Source organism: Calliopsis andreniformis, chromosome 6, assembly GCF_051401765.1.
Source record: "Calliopsis andreniformis isolate RMS-2024a chromosome 6, iyCalAndr_principal, whole genome shotgun sequence".
NCBI classification, from domain to species: Eukaryota; Metazoa; Arthropoda; class Insecta; order Hymenoptera; family Andrenidae; genus Calliopsis; species Calliopsis andreniformis.
In genome coordinates, this window is record NC_135067.1 from 10,430,924 (window position 1) to 10,453,570 (window position 22,647).

Sequence of the window (22,647 nt, forward strand, 5' to 3'; positions counted from 1 at the left end):
CAAAGGAAAGACACCAAAGGCCTTAAACCACCCCATGTGTCATCCACTCTCCACAAAGGAGCGCCATAACTCATTATTAACGTTAAATCTTCCTCCCCCGTCTTGCGTGGACACATTCTCGCTTTTCGAAAAACTGCGCCGGAAAAGGCACTCCGGCATTTGTCGGGGACGCTACCTTTCCCGACCCATTGTACAATCGCGATCGGGTGGTGGGGTGGCGTGTCTGGGGTACAGGGCGCGTGCGCGAGCAGCGGGGTTGGTCGCGTTGCCTGCCGAGTCCCGGCGTCATCGGTAGTTATCGGCGAACCGCGATTCAATCCTCGTCGTTTCGAGCCGTCGTCGTGCCGGCAGTGATAAGCCGGCGAGATGTAACGCGGCTGATAAGTCGACGGGCACATCTCTCGAGGAACGTGGTGAATCGTCTGAGTTCCACGCGTGACACGAACCGCCTTGGTGGATCCCCGTGTTGACCGCGGAAGTTCTGTGCCTGTGTGTTCTGGATATTTTCTTCTGTTTTTCTCCCTTCTGTTTTCTTTCTGCTTCATTATTGGTGACCAGGACATCGATCCCCGACTCAGGTTGACGAACCTCTCCAGAACTTTGTGCCTCCTCGTTCGCTGGCATTGTGCAGTGGCAGTCGTGTGCACGTCAGTCGTCCAGGTACGTTGCCTTCGCCGCGATTTATCCTCGACGGCGATTCGATGAATCGCCTGAGCGATTTTTCGACATCCAGCCCGCTCAGACGGGTAATGGATGCGGGATTATGAGCGATTAATTGGGGAACTTGATCGGTAGATTTGGCCTGGCGGGTGTGCCGCGCATTGGCGATTTGAAATTTCGCGCAGTCGGGGGTAATGTGATTATCTTGATCGGAAAGCGACTAATCACTGAGAAACGCGGAGGTAATGGCACTCGTGTCCGGGCGAGGTGCGTTGAGTGGAGCGGTTTCCCACCTTAATGAGTTTCTCGCGTCGCGTTGCTGGGCGAATGGGTAGGTCACTCTTGGACTGTGGCAATCGAGACTAGGAACCTCGAGCATTCTTAATCAGACACGCTTAATTTCGCGATCACTTTAACCTTCGCGTCGGTCCTTGATCTCTGCTACCACTGTGGCTACTTTAGGTATTGTTCGCTCGGCTCTCATTTGGATAGATTGAATGACCAGGGTCCACCAGGCACTCCCATCCAGCCTGAATCACGCGAGTCGTATCTCTTTTGTGAGAATAAGGGTCCCTTCCCAAAAGCGGCCCCATTGTGCGCTTGTTATCCTCGGAGCACCCTTCATACAGTTGCGTCAGACTTGGTTTTTGTCCGCAAACATTCACGTCGAAAAACGGCTCTGATATCTCGAGCTATTCCATGCTCTTGTTTTTGCTCTGTACACAGGACTGATGCCTCTCATTGATTGTGGTTACGTGATTCCTGTGGAACCATTGAGGAATGCTCGGGGAACACTTTGTTATCGCTATCAGGGTACGGCGTGCCGGAGCTGGGAAGGGAATCAAGGTTAACCTTGATGCCAGACAGAGAGAGGGAGAGAGAGAGAGAGTGAGAGAGAGACTTTTGTAAACATTGGCTGCGTGGTGAAGTCTTGTTGCTTTTCTGGGGTGAAGGGACCAGCTGAGGCAATTTCTTATTGGAGAGGAAGACCCTTTTGTTGACTGGTGCCTTGGAATTAGGTTTTGTGATGTCTTTCTTCCTGAGCAAATTTGGTGGTTTAATTGCGGCATGTTGATTGATTTCGAGTTGGTAGCGGTTTGGAGATATTCAGCTGGGTAGTCTGGTAATTTTTTAAGAGTCAGACCTAGTAAATTACTCTATTAAAATGTGAGAGAATTGACTGCAAATTCTTTAACTTTATATATATAAGCTTGATAACCATTGCTCAAGTTTATTTAGTTCTCACGTGTTGGTGTTTCATGAGAACATTGCATTCGCTATGTTCATCGGTTATTTCGCGAAAAGTCAATCGTCAAGTTATTTGTCTATTTTAGTAGACAAAGTGTAATTTACTCTAGGTCCTCAACCCCTAAACGAAATAAACTCATTTCGACTTCATACTTATTCTATAGAAATATCGGAGCAGTTTTCAAAGTTGGTTACCCTCTGAACTAATGTGAACGAATTTGTGAGTGACTACATATTGAGTTTTGTAATTTCGGAGATTTAAATTTTTCTGATGATAATCATTGACAATATCGATGAGAGACAGTGAGTTAGTTAGTTTCCAATGGTTGTATGTTGTATGTCATATTAATATACATAGGTGTATTTCGTAATATTTCTAGTTTACAAAAAGATCTTTGCAAACTCATCTGTGCAAATAGATTCAAAGTACATATAAAAGAATCGTTAGAGTTTTTTACTAATTTCACCACTATAATATTCGAAAGTTTCTTAACAGAAATAAATAGAAGTAAAATAAAAATTTAATAGAATTTTTTTACTAGACTCGTAAACGCCTATCCATCTCTGTTTAAAATATTAATTGACAATAACTCATTCAATGTACCTAGTCATTGGTACGCGATATGAAATCCACTGTTGTTAACTCTTTTGGGTACACAGGAGAAATTAAATTTAATAATTCAACTTGATTAAGCGATAACTTTTTGTCCTATCGCATGACAGTGATGAAGTATCCACTAGTACCTAGAACAAAAATTGTGATCACTATTTCTATCCTGTCAAGCCCAAAGATATCCAATTTATGACCGAATACATAACATTCCAAATAGTATTCCCTTCTAAAAGTAACGAACGATAAAAACTCCGCATAGAAACTAATAATTTATATGCTTCTGCAATACTGACAATGAGCAATCAATCCTCCATTCCTGTCACCATCCAAAAAGTAGCGAGTTTACATCAAATTACATGAAACCACATCAACAGGAAATACTCCATCCATCCAACCAGTTAACTTCAAAGAACGACCTCTTAACGCGAAATATCATTGTCCCAAATGAAGCATTAATTAGCGAGGATAATATTTACAGCTACGCACGTTAATGCTTTGACCGTGTTCCGGTTTATGATACCGCGTGTGCAGTCGAACTCTACAGCAATAGTTCGCGAAATACAGCGGAGTTGCGGCATTGGTATGGCTGATATTACAGTCGGTAATGTACTGGCCATCCCGTGCCAGCCACGGGTATTTCTCAAAACTTCGAAACGGTTTGCGGTTACAGTTGAATTGCTTCATTAGATCTTACTTGTACGGAACTAAAACCATCCGGTTTCCAATCCCTTACAATGCTCTGCCTTCTCTCCCTACCAACTCCACCTCCACCTGTCTCCCTTTGTGAGATTTTCGACGGCATCAGTCTCAGTTTTCAGACCTCGGAATCCTAAAAGGGGACGCGTTTGGTTACCTCCAGGGGGCAAAGGGGATGAAACGGAGAGGGGAATCTTGAAGTTTTAAGCTTCCTTTGGCGGGATCGGCGACGGTGACGTTTATTAGGAACGAAACAGAGAGAAATATGGAAACGGATTGTGAGAAAAGGAGGGCATAGTCTCCGACTGCTGGAATGAACTCTCCTTGCGAATTCATGTTTTTGAGCAATTTTCAGGAGCACGCCGTGAAAAGAGTCCTTGGCCTCTTGCCTCCTCTAGTCTGGCGCTCGATGTAGCGTGAATGCTGATCGTACGGTGGTGAGGTAAAATTAGTACTTGAAAAACATTAGCATTTATTAATATTCATGGGGAATTGCTCATTAGGCGTCGTTCTTGGGGAAACACCTGGTAACATGTATCTGTATGTGGCGTTGTAATATTAAAAGGGATGTATAGCGAAATAATTGTAACCACGAGAGAGGAGTAGAAAAAATGATGAATTTCGCGCGAGGGAGTTTGTATTTTTTACTTGGCTACCGCAGTTTATTTTTATTTATTTAAATAAAGGAAAATCGAAAATTTGCCTGTTTCAGGTGACCCCCGAGTATTGGTAACAGTAGAATGGGATGTCAATGAGCGAACTGATTGCACAGAAATTTATTTTTCAGTTTTATATTGCACGCCGTGACCAGTGATATTTTAATTGGAATTAAAAAAGTTGCGCGTACTCGCGTTGCAGTAATTACTCAACTCCCTCTGGTTTCCTCTTTCAGATCTTCGATATTAACGTTCTGACAAAATTTACAGTGACGCAGTGAATTTTAATCGAACATATTTTTTTCGCGGTTGGTCGGTGCGTATGAGCTGTTAAATGCTTTAGAGAAGTCTGATTAAATTAGGCGATAAAGTAATTTTCTTTTTAATTGGGAAAATAAAATACAAAGTGGCATGAGAAACTTCGACGTACAATTACTCAAAAACATGATCTTCCATTTCAGTTAATTGAGATTGAGTAGAAAGCTGCTTCCTGGATGTATCATTATTTTTCTGAAAATTTTCTTTGTAGTCGAATTTGAATCTCGACAGGAGAATTTATATTAGTTCAACGTTACACGATAAAATCAAATTTTATTACAATATGATCTCAATCTAATTTAGAATAGATCTAAGTTATACATATATTGCATGTATAATTGACATATATTTTAATAGAAATAAGTTAGATTTAACTTAGCTCAGACCAAATAAAATAAATATTAATTAATATTATAATACTCTATTTTTTGAGTTTTCTTATGCAGTAAATAAATATACATTGATCGTTAACAATTGGATCTAACGTATATTTACACAAGCTAGTCCAAGTGTAATTTAAATATCTTTATCTCCTAAGGAAACTTATAAAACTACTAGATAGTATTTCTAGGTATCAACCCTATATCATATTAACCCTACTCAGACCTCATCCAAGTAAATCGCTTCTTTCATACCACAGTCCACTCTCATCAACATAACTGCATAATCGTATGATCCATGAACATTTATGTTAAGATAACGATTATTTAAAATCACATCGTAAAAGTAGAAAACAGTCTGTAGATATAATAGAAGGGTTATCGACTCTGAATTGTCTGAATGCACCCTTTGCAACGATACGACGTTCAATATTCATTCCTCTCGTAGTTCTGAATAATAAATCTGCTAATAACAGCGAGTCGGTATTAAATTCCACGTAAACGAAGCGACTGTACGCACGAATCGATACAATACATACATCGGCTGTTAATTGAATACACCTTCAGCTCCGTAACTTCAATAATATCAACAGCGATGCATACGGTGAGCGACGGGTAAATTAACCAGAGAGCGGTTTCTCTCGCGACTACGCGGATTCGTAACGACGCCGGTAGCCATCATTAACGTCCTTAATGAAAGAGGGTGAATCGCTAAATATGGATACGCCTACGGTAGGGTGGTTGGCCAGGTCGAAATGAGAAAGGCGGAGAGCGAGTGGAAATACCGAAGAAACGAAAAGAAGAATTCGAGCATACGGTACTCGGTAAATTAAAAGTCCAGTTGTAAAGGGAGGCGTTTCGTGAAACCCTTAAGTAAACTAAAAAACGGGAGCAAGATATATTTCCAGAATATAACGTTTCAGGAAAGCGGAAAACCAGAGGAATTCGTGTTACACTTTTTATTATATTTTTCCGCGAGTTGTATCCACGTCGATTGCACTACGATTTATTGTGCACCCTGTAGAGAAAGCTTGGCCCATGGAGTGGTCTAGTGCAGTTGTAGAAAAGAGGCCTGCAAGGGCAAAGAAAAGAAGAGGCGGTGGGAGATTTCACGAGGAGGAGAAAGGGTTGCTCTGGATGCTTCTGGACTCGCCTCTCTCTTTTCGTTTCTCTACCCGACCTTTCTACTCGGCAACCTTCCCCAAAACACCCTCTCCCGAGCCCCTCTCCGAGGTCAATGTCTGCTGGCGCGGCAACCTTGCCTCCTCGCTGCTTGATGGTGGCGCTTTGCAATCGAAATCCTGATACGCTGCTCGTAAGCTGCATTGAGCAGATGTTCGATTCCAGCAATAGATTTATGAACTCGGTTGATACGCTTTTTCATTCCTCGAAGAAGAGAGCTCTTTAGAAACAATAAGAACAGGTTGCTGTTCAAACTTGAAAGATAATAAGTAGTTCTAACTTCCAGGATTTTGAAACTTGCTAACTCTATTATTGAGCTTCTATATGCTTGTATGTGTACGTACACTTTGAGTCTGTAATTGAATACAACCTATGAATGAAGACTTAATTTTAAGATCGTACATTTGAGAGATATCTTAGCTTTATCAGTCGAACACCAAATTTGTCAATCTAACAGCTTCTGTGGTGCAAGTAGTTGCTCTGAAAGATGCAGTGACAGCAATAGGGATAGAGACAGTGGAGCTGTTTAGTATTTTCGATAAAATTCGATGCAAGTATCCCAGCGTGTTTCATCCACCCTGTTATATTCCACAGCACCTGCGCACCGTACGTGCACATCTCGAGGATAGGATTTGACTACATTATTTTAGTATCCGGATTTCGATCCCCCTTCAAAATCCCTCTCCTCATCTCTTGCCGCAATTTTCTGCATAATATCCTTTCCCCAGTTGCGGGGTCAATGCCTCTGGCTGGGTAGCGAGCTCAGCTTCCGGTTTTACAGAGGAGACACGGGTGAATCACGCGGATGCACGAGGTGTCCGGTTTCTGGTAACATTTTCCATGCGACAACGATATCTGTGTGCTTCCTGTTTCACGAGAACCGAAGAAACGGCAGGTGAAACGGGCTCGTCTGGTTTGCCCTCAACAAGGACAGAGATGTTGGAATAATGCTGTGGGAAGAGTTCCATGCAGCATATTCTGGCGTAATTACGTCACTAGGTGGTGTAACTGCGGTGATGACTGTCCATTACCCTGAAGGCAACTTTAGAGGCAATCAGTCTTCGAGATAGTTTGTTGAGTTAGTTAGTTCATGGAACATCCAGGATTGTTTGATAAATGGAGATTCAATTGTGGGAAAAATCGTATCTCGTGAATCTAATATAGTTGTGCGTTGGGTATTCGGCATAGCTCGTGTGTACATCATTGCAGCCATATTCAGATGGTATTGTATTCCTATTCAGTAGCTAGGGTAGTTGCAGTGAGAAACCTGATAGATTAATGGGATCGATACTGGTGATTAATAGAGTGTTTCGTTCTCGTGGAATATTATGTTCAAGGTTGGTATAAACTCTTTACTGAACAAGGTTAATAAATTAGTTATGTGTTGTCGAACATCGATGGTAGATTTTATAGATTCTTAGACTGATAGAGATGATGTTATTAGAAGATCGTGTTTAGAGTTGAAGGGTGAATTTATCTGAGGATGTAGTGAGACTTATGTAGCTACTAGTACATAAAATGTGTGATTTTCAGAGCTATCACATCATCTTTTTACGTACCTGAAAAAAGCTACGAAGGTTATTCAAGAATCGACAAAATTGTTCTTTAGTATTATACAATAATCCTTATAATTCACTTCCCACTACTATTTTTCAATTCAAGTTCACTGTTTACCTCACTTTCGTAGACATAAATACTACTAAACTTTGAAAGAAATCTATTACACCAAGTCCGATCCATCAACTACTTTCAAGGCACTTCTGTAGTAACAGTAATCTATAAGCTTCTGTGGTTGAGTTCAAAAAGGACCAGTGCCAAAATGGACACTTTTGATAAATCAGTGTTAAAAAGAAATGTTGCACAGAATTTTATATGAATATTCTTCGCTTCTCTTAATTCAGCAAATTTCACAACGAAATGTTGCTCAGTTTCATATCAATAAAAGAAGATAAAAAATTGCTTTAATAGGCTTTCGGAATCTCGAGCACGGAGCTTCATCCAATATCCATCCTAAAAAAGGATACATCTTCTAAAGTACCAGATGAGTCCATTCCCTGTACGCTCCATCGGAATGCATTCGGTCAAATTGAATTTAATGCGCGCCTTTCAGGCCAGGAATAACGCTTGCCAACCGCACTGAGGGTAAGCAAGCATTATCCGCAAACGTAATACCGATCGCCGCGTATAAATCGTGATTACACGGTGGCATATCAGTGTTTGCAGACACGTGGAGAGCGGTCGAACGAAATAGCGGGGCAAGGCTGCCCTCTAAATTACGACGCGGTCCGCGAACACCTAATATCGTTTTCGTTTTATGCGACCCGGAAAGTGTAGCATTATCGTAATCCAGACGGCGTGGTGAAGTGCAAATTGGTCTCGATCGCAATCTCTTCGGCGTACGTGGATTGATCACGTGCCACGGACTCTTGCGGTATTTTGCCTGCGATCGGTCGGAAATGCCTGATTTCAGTGATTTCCTTTCTCGATTATTCTAGCACACTGGGTTTAGACCCGTAGCTATTGTCTGGGTGCTCTGGAGCTTTTGATTGGTTGCTTTCTGGGTTTATGGCTCTTCGATTGATATTAAAAGGTTTTATGTGGGAGAAAGAGTCGAAGGTTCTGTTGGCTACACAGTTATCAAATTGACGAGTTATTAGATTGTGAATAGTTTAGTAGTGCTACGTGTGGAGTGAGAGAACGATTTGAGGTTTGGTCATTGCTTCTGGACTTAGAAGTTTCATTCATCTCTAATAAAATCAATTCGTGTATTAGGTTCTGCTTGAGCTTTAACTTTATAGTTAATAATTACAATTACTCCACAATTTAGGTGGCTTAATTTAGACATTTCAATTTTTAATACTACTTTAGGTTAAATTTTAAGTACAATATTCCTCTGCTGTAAGTTTGTTGGTGGATTCACTATAGTTCGACATTATTGGAGATAATTTAAACTGGGTTACTAACATATAGGTTGACTTTAGAAACGTGTCCTTCGTTATAAATTTGTAAGTGAGCCGTGAACTTATAGCGAAGGAATACTGTCTTTGCTTTGTCTACCCTCTTCGCTAGATATTAATATCTACTAACATTCTCTTGGGAAAGTTATGCTCTTCGCGCAACAGAGATCCATTCATCTTTTACTACACTTTAAAGCATTTCAAGGAGTTAGAAACACAATACATACTTTTCACGACTCGTGCTTATCCTTTTCCGAGCAATTACCTCGCTGCTTGTTTATCACAATATTCACCTAAATACGCGTGCCTCCGTGACTTTGAGCTCGCGAGATTCAAGGACAATTATTTGGCTCTCGAAGGCTTTCGAGGTAGTTTCGCTGGAGTAATGTACAGTATTGTTAACGCAAGATCTTTCATAAGTCTCGCGACGGGAAAATTCTTGATAAGGTCCTTTGCTCACAGCTACAAAGCGGCAGCAACAACAGCGACACACCCAACGCGCTCTGGAATGTAAGGAAAGCTGAAAGGTAGCTGCGATGAGAGGGGAGCCGGCTCGCAAGATTCTTGTGTCAATCAGTCAACCGGAATTCGAGAGAGCAGAAAATTTTTCGTGCTGCCTTCTCGTCCTTTGTACGCGAGTATTCACAGCGAGGAGGCAGACACTCGACCGATGCAATTCGCGCGGCAACATCTTTCTCGTCGGTTCCTCCCTGCATTCCTCGTGAGCTGAAATTTCAACTGTTGCGTTCGTTTGATGGGTTTCCGTTTCCGTGGAAAATGTAGACTCACTGCGAAAACCCAATTACCGAGAGCAGAGAGGCGGGCCTTTGAACTTGCACCGACTGCTATCGATTAATTTTTCTTTTTAATGGTTAATCGATCGCCAAGGAGAGCGTGGGAAGTGAATTTTTGTCGCTGCCTCGGGGATGGTCAGGTGCTGGGAGCGGCCCTCGAAAGCGCATTCCGCGATGTATCAAATAGGAATTTCTAATTCGGCTGAGCTGAGGCTATTTCTGAATTGAATCCATAGATTCGGTGTAATGAAATTTTTTTATTTCACTGGCGGAACTAGAACGAGGTATTCGAGGTTGATTGTGTTTCAAAGATTTTTGGATAATCAATTTGACGATATAAAGTTGAGTAGAGAATTTTTTTAGTGAGTACAGCGAAGCTAGTTTTGGGCTTGTTATTCAACAGTGGATCTTGTACTTGGAGAATTCTCTTCGTCAGTCTTATACTATGCATGATTCACATCTGCAAGCCAATTTCGAGTATATTCCGATCCGATCAAAAGCTAGTATCTTAAAAATACGACTTTATGTGCAGTTGGGAAACAAAGTTTCATGTCATTTTTAAGAGTCACTATAAAATAAAGATTCACAAGCAAACTTATCTCTTGCAAATGTCGTGGGGTATATTCGGAATAAAGATATAAGATAAGACTTCGGTTCGAGTATTCTCTTTGCATCTGTGAGGGAAGAAATATTGAAGTTGAAATACGAAGACTGACATAAGAAAATTATTCCACTTCTATGACACAAGATCGAATTTCTTATTACCTAATAAAATGATTAAGTATCTATAACGTGGAGTAGAATATTCCTCAAATATGGTTTTCCAAATGGCCAGACTGTCGAAGCAATCGCTGCGATAAGACACCTTTCAGGGTGAATGGAGTCGTATGCGACGACATATTAACAGTGGATAGGATATTGACCCAAATTCTCATTGAAATCAATTTTATACGCGATCTATGCCATAACTTGGTTTCTAATTGCAAATAATATATTCTTTACTCGAATTTGATTAACTTTTTTCAGTATAATTAAACGTTGAGATTTGACTAGTGAAATATAGAATATACTGATGTCATTTTCTAAATCTAAAAGAAATTTTAACTATCTCTGAAATTTTGATAAATGTTTCTTTATTAATAGTCCCAATTTGCTGCACCATACAATAGTAAGAGATATAAAAAGTTTGTAATTTGTGATTATATGATAGTCGAAATGAATGCAAGGAATTAACCAGGTAATCGGAATAATCGAATGAAAACTGTTTCGTCGACGCGCAATTAGGTGAATCGGCTGCTGTAACGATCATTTTTCCCCTGAAATCTCCGCGACACTTTATAAGCGGTCTGATCCTAGATTAGAGCTAATTTTGAAACGGCAGACCGATCGACCGCTCGTAAGTGGATTCTTCTCGGGCGTCGTCGTCGATGAGTAGGATTACGTATCAAGCCAGTGAATGGGGTATAATCGAGTAACGAGCAGCCTAAACGTACTGACGAATACATCGATTGTTCGATGCATTATCGACCCAGAGACGTAGATAGAATTCTTTTTCTTTTCCTCGACGAAGCTTAATCCAAAAGGACGCGGGCAAAGTGGAAAAATAGAGTTAAAAATGTAGCGAAGGCGTGTATCATGGATTCCACCTTTTCTGTGAAACTTTCGAATATTCAAAGTTATAGGAATTTCTGCATGCGCAAATTTAAAAATATAGGAGATGGATTTCCTATTTGTACGTACATGTGTATTTCATGAGATGTATAATCCAACAAGAATTAACCTGATTACTCGTATCTCTGAGCACAAATAGGCACGCATCAAACGCCATAAATTTACCTCGATCCACCGCCTAATCTGTAAATTCGAAATGAATTATTCTCTGGCGTTTGTAGGCCTTTCCAGAATGTTAGTTGCGCGAGCCGAGCGCACACATTTGCCGATCTCTGCACGGCGAGGCGAGTTGACCTTTTGACCCACAATTGGTCATCGAAATGCTCACTATAATCGGTCATTGTTAGCAAACGGCCACAATGGTCGTAACGGTAGGTGGCCAGTTTGCCGAAAATTGAATTCGAAGTTGTGATTATCGATTCCCTTCGACCGCGTCCATGCTCGCGCGGTTCTTTCTCGGGGCCCCTCTCTGCCGAACGTTTGATTAATTTTCTACGCGCGGAGGAACGACCGTGTAATTGATTTTCATCGTGCCTCGGTTTGTGCACTTGATTAACGTGTTTCCGCATTCATAGCAGCTATCGAGAAATCAACAATCCGCAACTTAAACTGCGGTTAACTTTGACGGGATGCTGAACTGTTGTCTGATCATGAAGTTACTTCCACTGCGGGAAATAATGCGTTTCTGTGATCCTCTATTTGGAATAATGTTGTGTTACTGCTTACGATCTGTGGAACGTTTTAAATTCATTTTTTTTGTGGTTACGTTACGGCGATAAATTATACGAATAGATTCTTGGGTTTTATTCAGAAAAAAGTGTAATTATATTTCGCAGTTGCATCGTTGCATCTCTGAGAAGAATAATAAAATTCGTTAATTCTTCTACATGATCTTTTTTCAACTTTAATTAAAATAGAGTTATAGTCTGTATCAGTTACTGGGATCACCTCGTATAGTTAATGTAGCAGTAAATGCATATTGGGGGACTACCGCAAACAGTAGTTAGTATCCAGGTATAATCAGACATTCTCATTTAATTCTGACTCATGCAACACATTTCACATTTTTAGCTTCCTTCATAATATTCCCTATACCACTGTCTCTCATGTTACATGTTCACGGTAATCCCTAGGGCAGAATAAAACTCGCGAAGCTAAGGAAACCCGCTTGACAAATATCGTTGGCAATTAAATCGAGTATCGGTGCATGAGAATCGGGCGTTACACGGGAGTACAGTTGGTAACTAATGCAAGCAATAACGTCGCTTTAAGCTGAACCTAATGACTATAACTATGGCCGGGATTAGTCGTTAACTTGGCCGTAAACGTTTCCTTCGGGACCAGCTTTCGGACTGGCGCGGGTACACGCGCAGCGGACCCACGGAGTATCGCTAACCGAAAATGTCGCCGCACTCGTTGCCCAAAGTGTGAATTACGATCGCGATGGAATACCTTGCCAGCGTTTGCTTCTCCCATCCTCGAGGTCACGAATCCGTATTCTACGTAATGGGTTCTGTATACGTGCATACTGGCTTCATGTGAATTCGGTATAAACAGATCATAGTGTGCCTGACGTTACGAATGGATTTCACAGAAAATTCATGTAACGTAGTATACTGTTACTTCAGCCCTTTATATACAACAGTGGGGTTACTCAGGAACTGTAATACTATTGCCCTCACAGAATTGAATTCAAGTTTTCAAAATTTTGAACTCCACGAATATTCAATTGCATGAATAGTTAACTTCAGGAATCTTCAACTTCTCGAATTCTCAATTTCTCGAATTCTTAACTCCTCAAATGCTCAACGTCTTGAATCCTCAACTTCTTGAATCCTCAACTTCTTGAATCCTCAACTTCAGGAATCTTCCACTTCTCGAATTCTCAATTTTTTGAATTCTTAACTCCTCAAATCCTCAACGTCTTGAATCCTCAACTTTTTGAATCCTCAACTCCTCGAATCTTCAACTCCTCGAATCATCAACTCCTCGAATCTTCAACTCCTCGAATCTTCAACTCCTCGAACTTTCAACTCCTCAAATCCTCAACGTCTTGAATCCTCAACTTCTCGAAGCTTCAACTCCTCGAATCTTCAACTCCTCGAATCTTCAACTCCTCGAATCTTCAACTCCTCGAATCTTCAACTCCTCGAATCTTCAACTCCTCGAATCTTCAACTCCTCGAATCTTCAACTCCTTGAATCTTCAACTCCTCGAATCTTCAACTCCTCGAATTTTGAATTTACAAGATAGGTATTTCAGTTTAACGTGTTTCACATTTCTCTGAAATGTGTATTCAAACTCTGAGTAATCTTACCTCAGTACAATAAGGCTAAAAAATGCAAAAGCAAAAGTACCAACTGAGATACTTTAAAAAATTTAAATAGGACCGGTGTTGCAAACGAAAGACGCGTCGAATGTTTCATCTGAGCTAGTATACCACAAAGCCGACATACGTAACAGGCACTACGCCGAGGAGCTAATATATCAGGAAGCTGATATACCAATAAGCTGGAGGACGAAGGTTTTGATATATTAGGGAGCTGATATGCCAAGGAGTTATGCGACATATACATGAGTTGGTGTACCAAAGAACTGATACACCAAGGGGCTGAGCTACCCTAGATCAGACATACCCAAGCATGGTATACAAAGGGGTTAATTTTCTAAGAGTAGGTACGATGTTCTACATCCTGCAGTTGGAAACATTAATTGACGGAAGCTCTTCAACACAGGTCACAGGATACGAATGGCGTTTACACGGATGCGCGATTTTCCTGTGAGCAGTCTTTGGTATCGACCGCCGTCAGCTAGACTGCCGCGATGCATACTGGTTAATTGTGTGCGTAACGAAAGAGTAGGTGTCCTCTCGTGTTCCCATGGCTTAAACCGCGAGCACCCTAGCGCCACTTTTTAGTCGGGAAAATATAATTCGGGAAACAGCTGGACTAGGGACTTCTCGCGAAATAATATTCCAGGTTAAAATGATTACTTCGGCGGGATATGCGTTGTCGTGCTCGGACGACTTGGTGCGGTGTCCAACTACTTGTCACGGTTGTTGTTGATGAGATCGGTTTTTTAATTCCGCCGACAGAGATCTAGTGAGAAGCATGCATGAGACGTCCTGGTATGATTAATATTTCATGCACTCACTATGCAGAAAGATTAGTTTCCGCGATTAGAATATGGAAAACAGAAATCAATTTCTATTTTAGTAATATCAGCAAGCTCTGATTCTGATAATGTAGAGTTTATGATAGTTTCTCAGATGTAAGTACTCACTTTCTAATGAGTCTAACATTTGAAAATTAGAATATTTAAGCCCTTGAAATTTCTATGTATACTGGAAGAGGTTTTCTGGTTTACCAAATCTACTTGCTAATAGCGGATGGTTCAAATTTCAGAGAAATTGAGCTCATATTCTAGTCTAAACTGTCTATCCTAAGTTCAGTCTACTGGATCTAGGTCTACACTAGACACGGTCCACGCCGCTTGGTTTAGACCTAACCCAACCGTGACCCTCTGTTTACCTCCTCTCATCATCTTGATTTCATATTCCAGTGGTCTTACCGATTATCATATCGTTCAGGACGTCAAAAGAATATTTCCCAAGAAGGGAAGCGTCTGTCGTGTCTCATCTAATTTCACCGTCAGCGCGGTATCGATTTCCACTCGAACGCGTTTGCTGCTCGCTTTAAGAAGGGAATACAAAAATATGTGCTTAAGCCCACAATCGGCCTGTCTACGTCGCGATTTACATGAGAAGACAAAAACTTGCTTTCAAGGCATCGTTCCTCTCCTCCACCCTTCGTCTACAGAGTCTACACACACTCTGTACGCGGAGTGCGAACGCGGCGGAAGGAAAAGCTGGCTCAGCGGGACTTCGCCGCGGCGGTACTTTGCATTTTACAATGGCAAAGATATTATGTAAAGCGCCTGTGCGCGAGACCGCCGATTCACCAACACTATCGTGTTTCACGCCGGTGAGGACACGTGTGCTTTCATTGTACACGTGTGCGATACAGGTTACCGTTACATTTTGCACACACGTCACAAAATTTCAGGGCTTTCTCGCGTATGGGCTTGGGGAATTGTTTCAGACGACGGTCTGATTGTTTTTCCGTTAGCTTGCCTCGCTAGAGTACATACAATTTTTCTTTATACTCTGCATGGATCCATAAGAGATTTCGAAAACTGTTCTTTGCTGAAGGTTTTAAGAGTTTTTAAGAGTGTCAAAGGGAATTAGTTGATAATCACAGGCATTTCACGATTATTTTTTTACAAATATTCACCGATTCCAAGGTCTAGTTTTACCCCAGCAAGTGGTGATTATTTTCATACACCCAGCATATTCAGGTTAACTATAATTCATTTACTTGGACTAGTAGCATATGCAGAATTAGACATAAGATAGACTTAAGCTAGACTTAATCCAGAATTGACCTACAACGAATCGAGATATATCATACAACTAAAATAGAGCTAAACATAAACTCACATCTAACTGTATCTCTAACACATACACAATGCAAAAGTAAAACAGACGTATCCTAGATTAGAATTGTCCCCAGATTTCAGCCAGACCTAAAGTACGTCAAACCCAGTTCCCTCTTAGCCTTAAGCTAGGCTTAATCCAAAATTATCGCAGACCAAAGTCCTCTTCCACCTAAATCCTTTCTGGGAACGAGGACAAGAGGAAGGAACAAAAATTTCTGACCATCACCAATTACGCTCGTGGTTAAGATGTCCTAAAGTAGTCTCAAACAATGTTTCGCGGGCTCACAGCCGTCGCGTGCAGAAACTGGGTGGATGCATTTGTGCATCCGCGCACTTGAGCACCTAAATAGTTTCCTTCGCCTTTTTTCGCCGGGTGTCACTTATCTGGCGTAACGCTTTTAGCCTCGCATCTGTGTACTAAGTGTCTTGCAGGCTGCTGTTCTGCAGCCTGGCTTGTACATTGTTGCATATGGAAATGCACACATGACGTAGAGGGTGTGTTTCTTATGTGCCACGGCAGAATATGCGCCCGTGGATACCGCCAAGCATTTAAATTTATTTTCCTGCTGGTTCTTTTGCCGCGCCGTGTTTCCCGCAATGTTTTCCCCGAGTTTTCGAGAGAAACACCGAGAACGTAACGAACAGCTCTGTTCCTGCCGTACCGTTATGTACCTCGTTTATTCAGGAATTTGGGGATAAGTTTTTCCCTGGGAAATTAGGAAATTCGCTCGTGCCTCTTAGATTATTTTTATCCATCGCCTACATTCGACGAATAAATCATACTTACATCCACGATGATAGAGAAATCTCAATTACAGGGAACCCTTTGTTGCAACGAGTGGAAATATGTCAAGGTGTTCCTTTGAAGGTGGTACGAAGTTCCCTAGTGACCTAATGTGTCGTGCTCGTAACAGAATTGCAATTTAACCGAGCCTTTGACACGAACTTCTTGCAACGATGATTAGAAATTCCTGCTTTGACATGATTTCTTTGTAGTCCCCGATTCTATGCCACACTTGCCAGAAGATTAAATGTTCCTTCTGTCATAGGCGGTGTGTAAAGTTTTTAAGATAAATTTGATACCAGGATACCTCGCTTGTGAAATGTCACAGATTCCTCGATCAGGTGTTTTCAAGTTACTTTTCACCTTTAACTTTCCCCCTATTTTAACTGCGAAACTCGCTCTCGCTTCGAAGAGGTAAAAAGGGGAGTTCAGCAGTAATCGTTGAGTCAGGCCAAGCTTTGGCCAGTTAAAGGGTTAATGACAGGACGCGTAGCTGGGCCAATTATTTGACCAATTATTTACCTCCAGAGTAAACCAGTTTTATCAGCAGTTCGCCTCGCCGTGAATCGCGATCGCAAACAAGCTAGCAGAGCGCAGCCCGTGACTCGGGCGTACACTCTTCTCCGTGCATATCGATTCCCCACGTCATTACACGTGTACACGTTACGTTCAACCAGGCCATCGGGTTATCTGTACGGGCCGTTTTAACGCGAACCATTGTCTTTGGTGAATTGCATTCCGTAGATACTGTCAGCTGTCGCTGTCGTTGCTCATGTTCAGGGACTATCGCTAGTTATATCGTGCATATTATGCCCTGCACGCGTGGTTGCAACGCTGCTGGTGATGCGAGGCCTGGTTAAAAATGCTTCGTCAGTCTTCATGAATTTCGAAAAAATTTCGATTCTTTACCATTGACCCTTGGAAGGCACAGACAATCGCAGACGAGGCGGGTATGGAGTTATTTCTGACTTATAAATTTTGCTTGTACTTGCTACTGAACTAATTTTTACATGAGAATTATACTGCTCTTACTCACTTATTAGGCACTTCTTGCCTAAAGCGAGTGCTAACATATGACAAATTGAAAATGAGTATACTAGACACGAATACAATGAAACAAATGTGCACGAAAATAAAAATAGGAGAATATATTTTTAAATGTGACATGGAATATATTTTTTGTTGAAGTTATGTATAACTTGTATAGAATGTATTTTTTGATAATTGGTTAGCCTTTCTGTTCTGTCGTGTGCTGCATTGGGTCTCATTGAAGTATTGGTTTCTGGTATTAGTTTCTTTTTATATTAAAAGTCGAAATTCCAGATGAATGTCTGAAATAAGTTCAACCTAGAATGCAGTAATTCCTAAAAACTGAAGCTAACATTCGATAAACACGTCTCTTACTCAAACGTTATGCCATCCTCTTCACAGTACTTCAGACGAAAATTCTTCGTAAGTCTAGTCCCATTAAAGAAGGGTCATGCAAACCTGACAATACTCCATAGATCTATTACTCAAACACTAGCTCACTTCTCTCAGACGCAGAGTCAGCAAATGATCCATAATTCCAGCCGCTCAAGTCACGAGTCTATCCCCAGCCATCAGAATCCTCTTTCGGCTTTAAAGACCTTTCACCTCGCAGAGAGAGCAACTTGTTCTGTCTATCAGCAGGGGAACGACTCTGAACGCGGGCATGCTCAAACATGCATAGAATTTTTCTCGTCGTCGTCCAAGGGATGATTCAATGCATCCGTGAATATCCTCCATCGTGTAGGATATGTGTGTCACTCGGTTGTCGGAGGGATAGAAGGGGAGACCAGTACGAAACACTCCTCGCAGATTTGTCCGTCGTAAATCGTCGCTGGAGATAATCCTGTCGGCCGAAACGGCCAAGGGGAAGCGGCCGCGTTTTTCCTCCCGTCTTCTGGCAGGACACATTTCACAATTAGCCCGTATTGCGTCGGCGGGATTAAAGGCGGACGCGAAAAGTTCGAGCTGTGCGGATTAACCGTGCTGTGTCTCGCGTTCTTGACGCCAGCGGGAGGCGCGCTGGTTATTTATGTGGCACCTCCTAATTAAGTCCAACCCGTGATCGTCGTAATCTACTTTGGGGACTGGGTACGGGTTCGATTCTTAAGTACGGTTCAGCTGACCTAGTACTTCCTGCAATAACACGAGTGCCAGTCTACCCCCGCGTATACGTCGCGCGGGAGACGTCGACGCGGGGGCTTTGTATTCATTGCAATATTCAGCAGTGAGGAGTTTGTAATGATATTAGGAACTTGGATAATCCGTTAGTTCGTTATCATCCCCCTCCGTCGTGTTTCTGTCCTCCCCGCTTGCCTTCGAGCTCTCGCTGAACGATCTGTGTCTCCCGGCTCTGGCTAAACCCCGTTTTTATGACATGCGTTGTTATACTTTCGTCTGCGTTGTTCTGTATCGCTTCATATCGAGCTGGGAAATAAAGTTACGTATCGTACTTTATTTGCCAGCTCGATTTCGATAAGTTACGTATTAGACTTCTGACTTTTTATGCGTTGTGCTTGTTCCGCTACGGGGGTTGGACAAGAGAAGTTCTGTGATTTCTGGGAGAGGTGCTCTGAATTTGTTTTGGGCGTTAGAGTGAAATTGCATTGTGTTTGTTTTGTGGGTGTTGAGTGTTGAGGCATTACATTAATATCATTCGTTGTAAATTTCAGAATAATACGTAAGGGCGCTCAGTAATGATGTTTTGTTGTTTTTTGCACATTAGTGTTCTTAAATTTTCAAATTTTCAAATTTTTAAATTTTCAAATTTTTAAATTTTCAAATTTTTAAATTTTCAAATTTTCAAATTTTTATACTCTTCAGTATTAAAGTTTCTATGTATCCAAGTTCTCAAATATTTGAAATGTTTTGGACTAATTTTAATTTCCATGCGAGAAAATTTAGATAATTATAACCAGGTACTTGATTTATTTTTAATATTCTTCATGCAGGAGTAGAATTTCTTCTGTACAGAAGTTTCCTAAGAGACTGTAGTCATAAAATGTAACACATTTCATCACGGTTTTTACTGATTTCTAAAATATTCTCTTCTTTCTTTTTTTTTATATTATTCAAATATCTAATTCACATATGTCTACAAATGATCTCTTACACGTTTTCGAAGTCTTCCAACGAATATATTCCATATTACATCTTTAAACCTTTACTTCGCTGCTGAAGCTAGGATTTTCATTAAACATTGATGACACACTTACTCATATTTCTGCTACAGTGCGATGAAGTTAGAATCCAGTTTTGTTCCTCTTATAAACTACATACAGCCAGAGTCCGATAAGACAAATTCAATTAAACTTCATCCCCTGGGACTTCTGAGCAAACAATGATATCAGTATAAATCAACGAACGCTAGGTACTAAGTACTAACTGTAAGTACTAAAATAAGATTACGCTTCAATTAAACGCAAATTAAGCTTGCAATTAAGCAGAATCTTAACTATATCGGATAAAACAGTACATAGGATACTGAAGATGTTTAATTCTTCAGAACCATTATCTGATTTAGCCCCTACGTATAAAAAGTTAATTGTCCTTTAAACGAATAAATTAAATACAAAAAGGTAGGAAAATACAGTACGAGAATAAAAAAATTCAACAGCAGTCTCTAGATAAGTGGTGTAGTAGTTTACTAACAATCCAAGTCGACTGGTTTATTTAATTTCTCTTAATTTCTTCCTGTAGCCGCTTCCGTCTTTTTTCTGTCATAAAATTTATTTCCTTGGGATCTTGGGATTCCCAGTTTCAACCAGGCGAATTTCTTTCATTTCGTTGGAGCATCTCCGAGTCGGTTTTGGTCCACGACTCCGAGCTAGTTTTGCATAAACGCTGTCTCGCACGAAACGTTTCAATATCGCGGCAAGTTGTAGAACTAATATTCTCTGGGTGTATGAACAGAGTTGGACCGGAGCTCACATATTTACCGTGACACAATTTTGGTAAATAGAAACGATGGAATATGTAATCGGAAGATCGCGAATTTCCTCGTATCAAATCGATTCGAATTCCTGTTTAAATTGCGCGAGAACGTTCCACTGACGTGGGAATTATTTCATCTTTCGTCCTTCCCTTTCAATTCACTCATTTTACCGTATTAAATTTTAGAAATGTGAAATTTATTGTAACATTATAATAACAACTGATATTTTCACAATTCAATCGCCAATCCTTTATAATGTGTCGAATAAAGGATAGAAATATTTTCAAATTTAATTATGGCATTATTACAGGAATTTTATGTATAAAATTGAAAACAGAAGCATTTATTGCTTTACATGCCTCGATAAATTTTGTTTGCATGAGTACGTATTATTGACAAAATTAGACTGATATGTAACTTAATTATAAAATTCAGAATAAAATATTCTTTTTTGTTTTAACATGTTCTAAATAATAAAAGGATAAAAATACAAATGTACTAAGGGACAAAATTGAATTAGTTTCCATACAGCGACTTTCGTGTAAAGTACTTTTATACGTACAGTTGCTTTTCAACTTTTTATTCTTCTATTCAATACAAAATGTAAAAATGTGAAAGAAAACAGCGATGTTTACTGAATTACCAGAAGTATACTAATATATTATTTGTTTATTTTTGATTTCAGGTAAACCACCTTTTTCAGAATAGACACAGCACTACAATATACATCTACGACGATATGACTGACATAATTCAAGTTAATGGTGAGTTATATCGTTCATTTTAAAAATTCCTCTTAAATTTAAACTTTAAATATGAACCAAATCACTGGCTGGGATTTTAAAACTTCCTGTTTTAACGTTGAAATTGAAATTTCAATAGAAGGTTAGCAATGAATAAGACGTAGGGATGATTGCGTGGTATTTGTGGTCTCTACGTGGCCACTAAGGAGAGTAAATAAAAGGTAATTCAAATTAGTTTTCTGTGTACGTTAATTAGAAGCTGGCTCATAGCGAGGCGGCAAGTTTTAACTGGAATTTGAGGACGTAGTTCAGGCTATTTGGTCAGCCGTGCCCTTTTAATTCAAGTCTCTCAGTATTTGTATTGACCAGAATTTAATCGACCGTGGCATAAATCTGTTAGTTTAGCAACAGCTCCTTAGAATTATTCAAAGCTTCGGCCATAAAAGTTTCAATTCTAAACTGTCAATCTTGCTTTCGTTTCGTTTTTCACGCGCGCAGCGAAATTCAAAATATATCGCCGAAAAACCGGAAGTTACGCTGCGCTAACACCCCAGCCACGGTGCTAATGTATTTTTAATACCTTTCTCCGGCGATTAATCAGACTTCGTCGGCCGTGTGTTTTTAATGTCCGATGCGAGCAGTGGCCAGCCTTTCAAAACCGCTGAAATTTTAAACGAACCCCGCAAACGAATACGCGGCCAGATAAGGAAAATTGATGCAAAAGAGGAATCGGCAAAGTGGCAAAAATCGCGTTTGTCTTTTCGATTCGCGCCCGTATTTTCACTTCGACTGACGGTTAAGCACTTTACGCTTCGAATAATTTATAACGATAGCCTGTTTGACACCGAAAAACCTGAAAAGGAAAATTATTCCGCGGTGAAAGCATCACGGAACCGTTTGAAAGTCCGCTACGAAACTGGGTAGAATTACTTTCGAGAGAAACAATTTGTACTTCATTTAATTGGACTCGATTTGCATTACATTGGTTGATTGAAACTTCTGACACGCGGAGTGGCCGAGTAGCACAGGTAAAATGTAGGAAGTTTGAAGAGTTTCGGTGCTACAACGTGACTTTGATGAAAAGAGGCGTTTAGCGTGTTCTGAAAGAGCTATGTTGAGTTTAATTAGATTTAGTTATCATGGTGGATTGTAAAAAAATTAGAAGGCACACAAGGGAGTAATTAAAGAATCCGCGGGTTGGTAAATGAAATTTGAGAGCTGCCTTGAGCTACCTTCAATAGATATCAGAAGAGTAATATGAATCGTTATTATTGGAGTGACTTAGCGCTTCTTCTGGTGGAGGTACTGTTCTTGTACTCGAGTAAATGAATTTCACTATGTTACTGTCTTTTATTTAATATAAGCGTTAGATCCAATGTAGGATTCATAAAACATGTTTTTCAAGCATTTGGATTATCAGTTGTCTCGTAGCTTACCTTCTCTATTTAATTAAAGTTAATTCAGGCTTGACCAGAGCCAACCAAAGC

General features: G+C 40.5%; 1 protein-coding gene across 1 annotated transcript in view; it reads left to right on the top strand.

Annotated features, from left to right (window-relative positions):
• Window positions 1–408: 408 nt before the first annotated feature.
• The window catches only part of LOC143180532 (uncharacterized), a 309,043-nt gene continuing 286,804 nt past the window's right edge, over window positions 409–22,647 (top strand). Inside the window, exon 1 of the mRNA XM_076380323.1 lies at window positions 409–660. The gene's annotated coding sequence lies outside the window, so the exon portion shown is untranslated. The remainder of the gene's footprint in view (window positions 661–22,647) is intronic.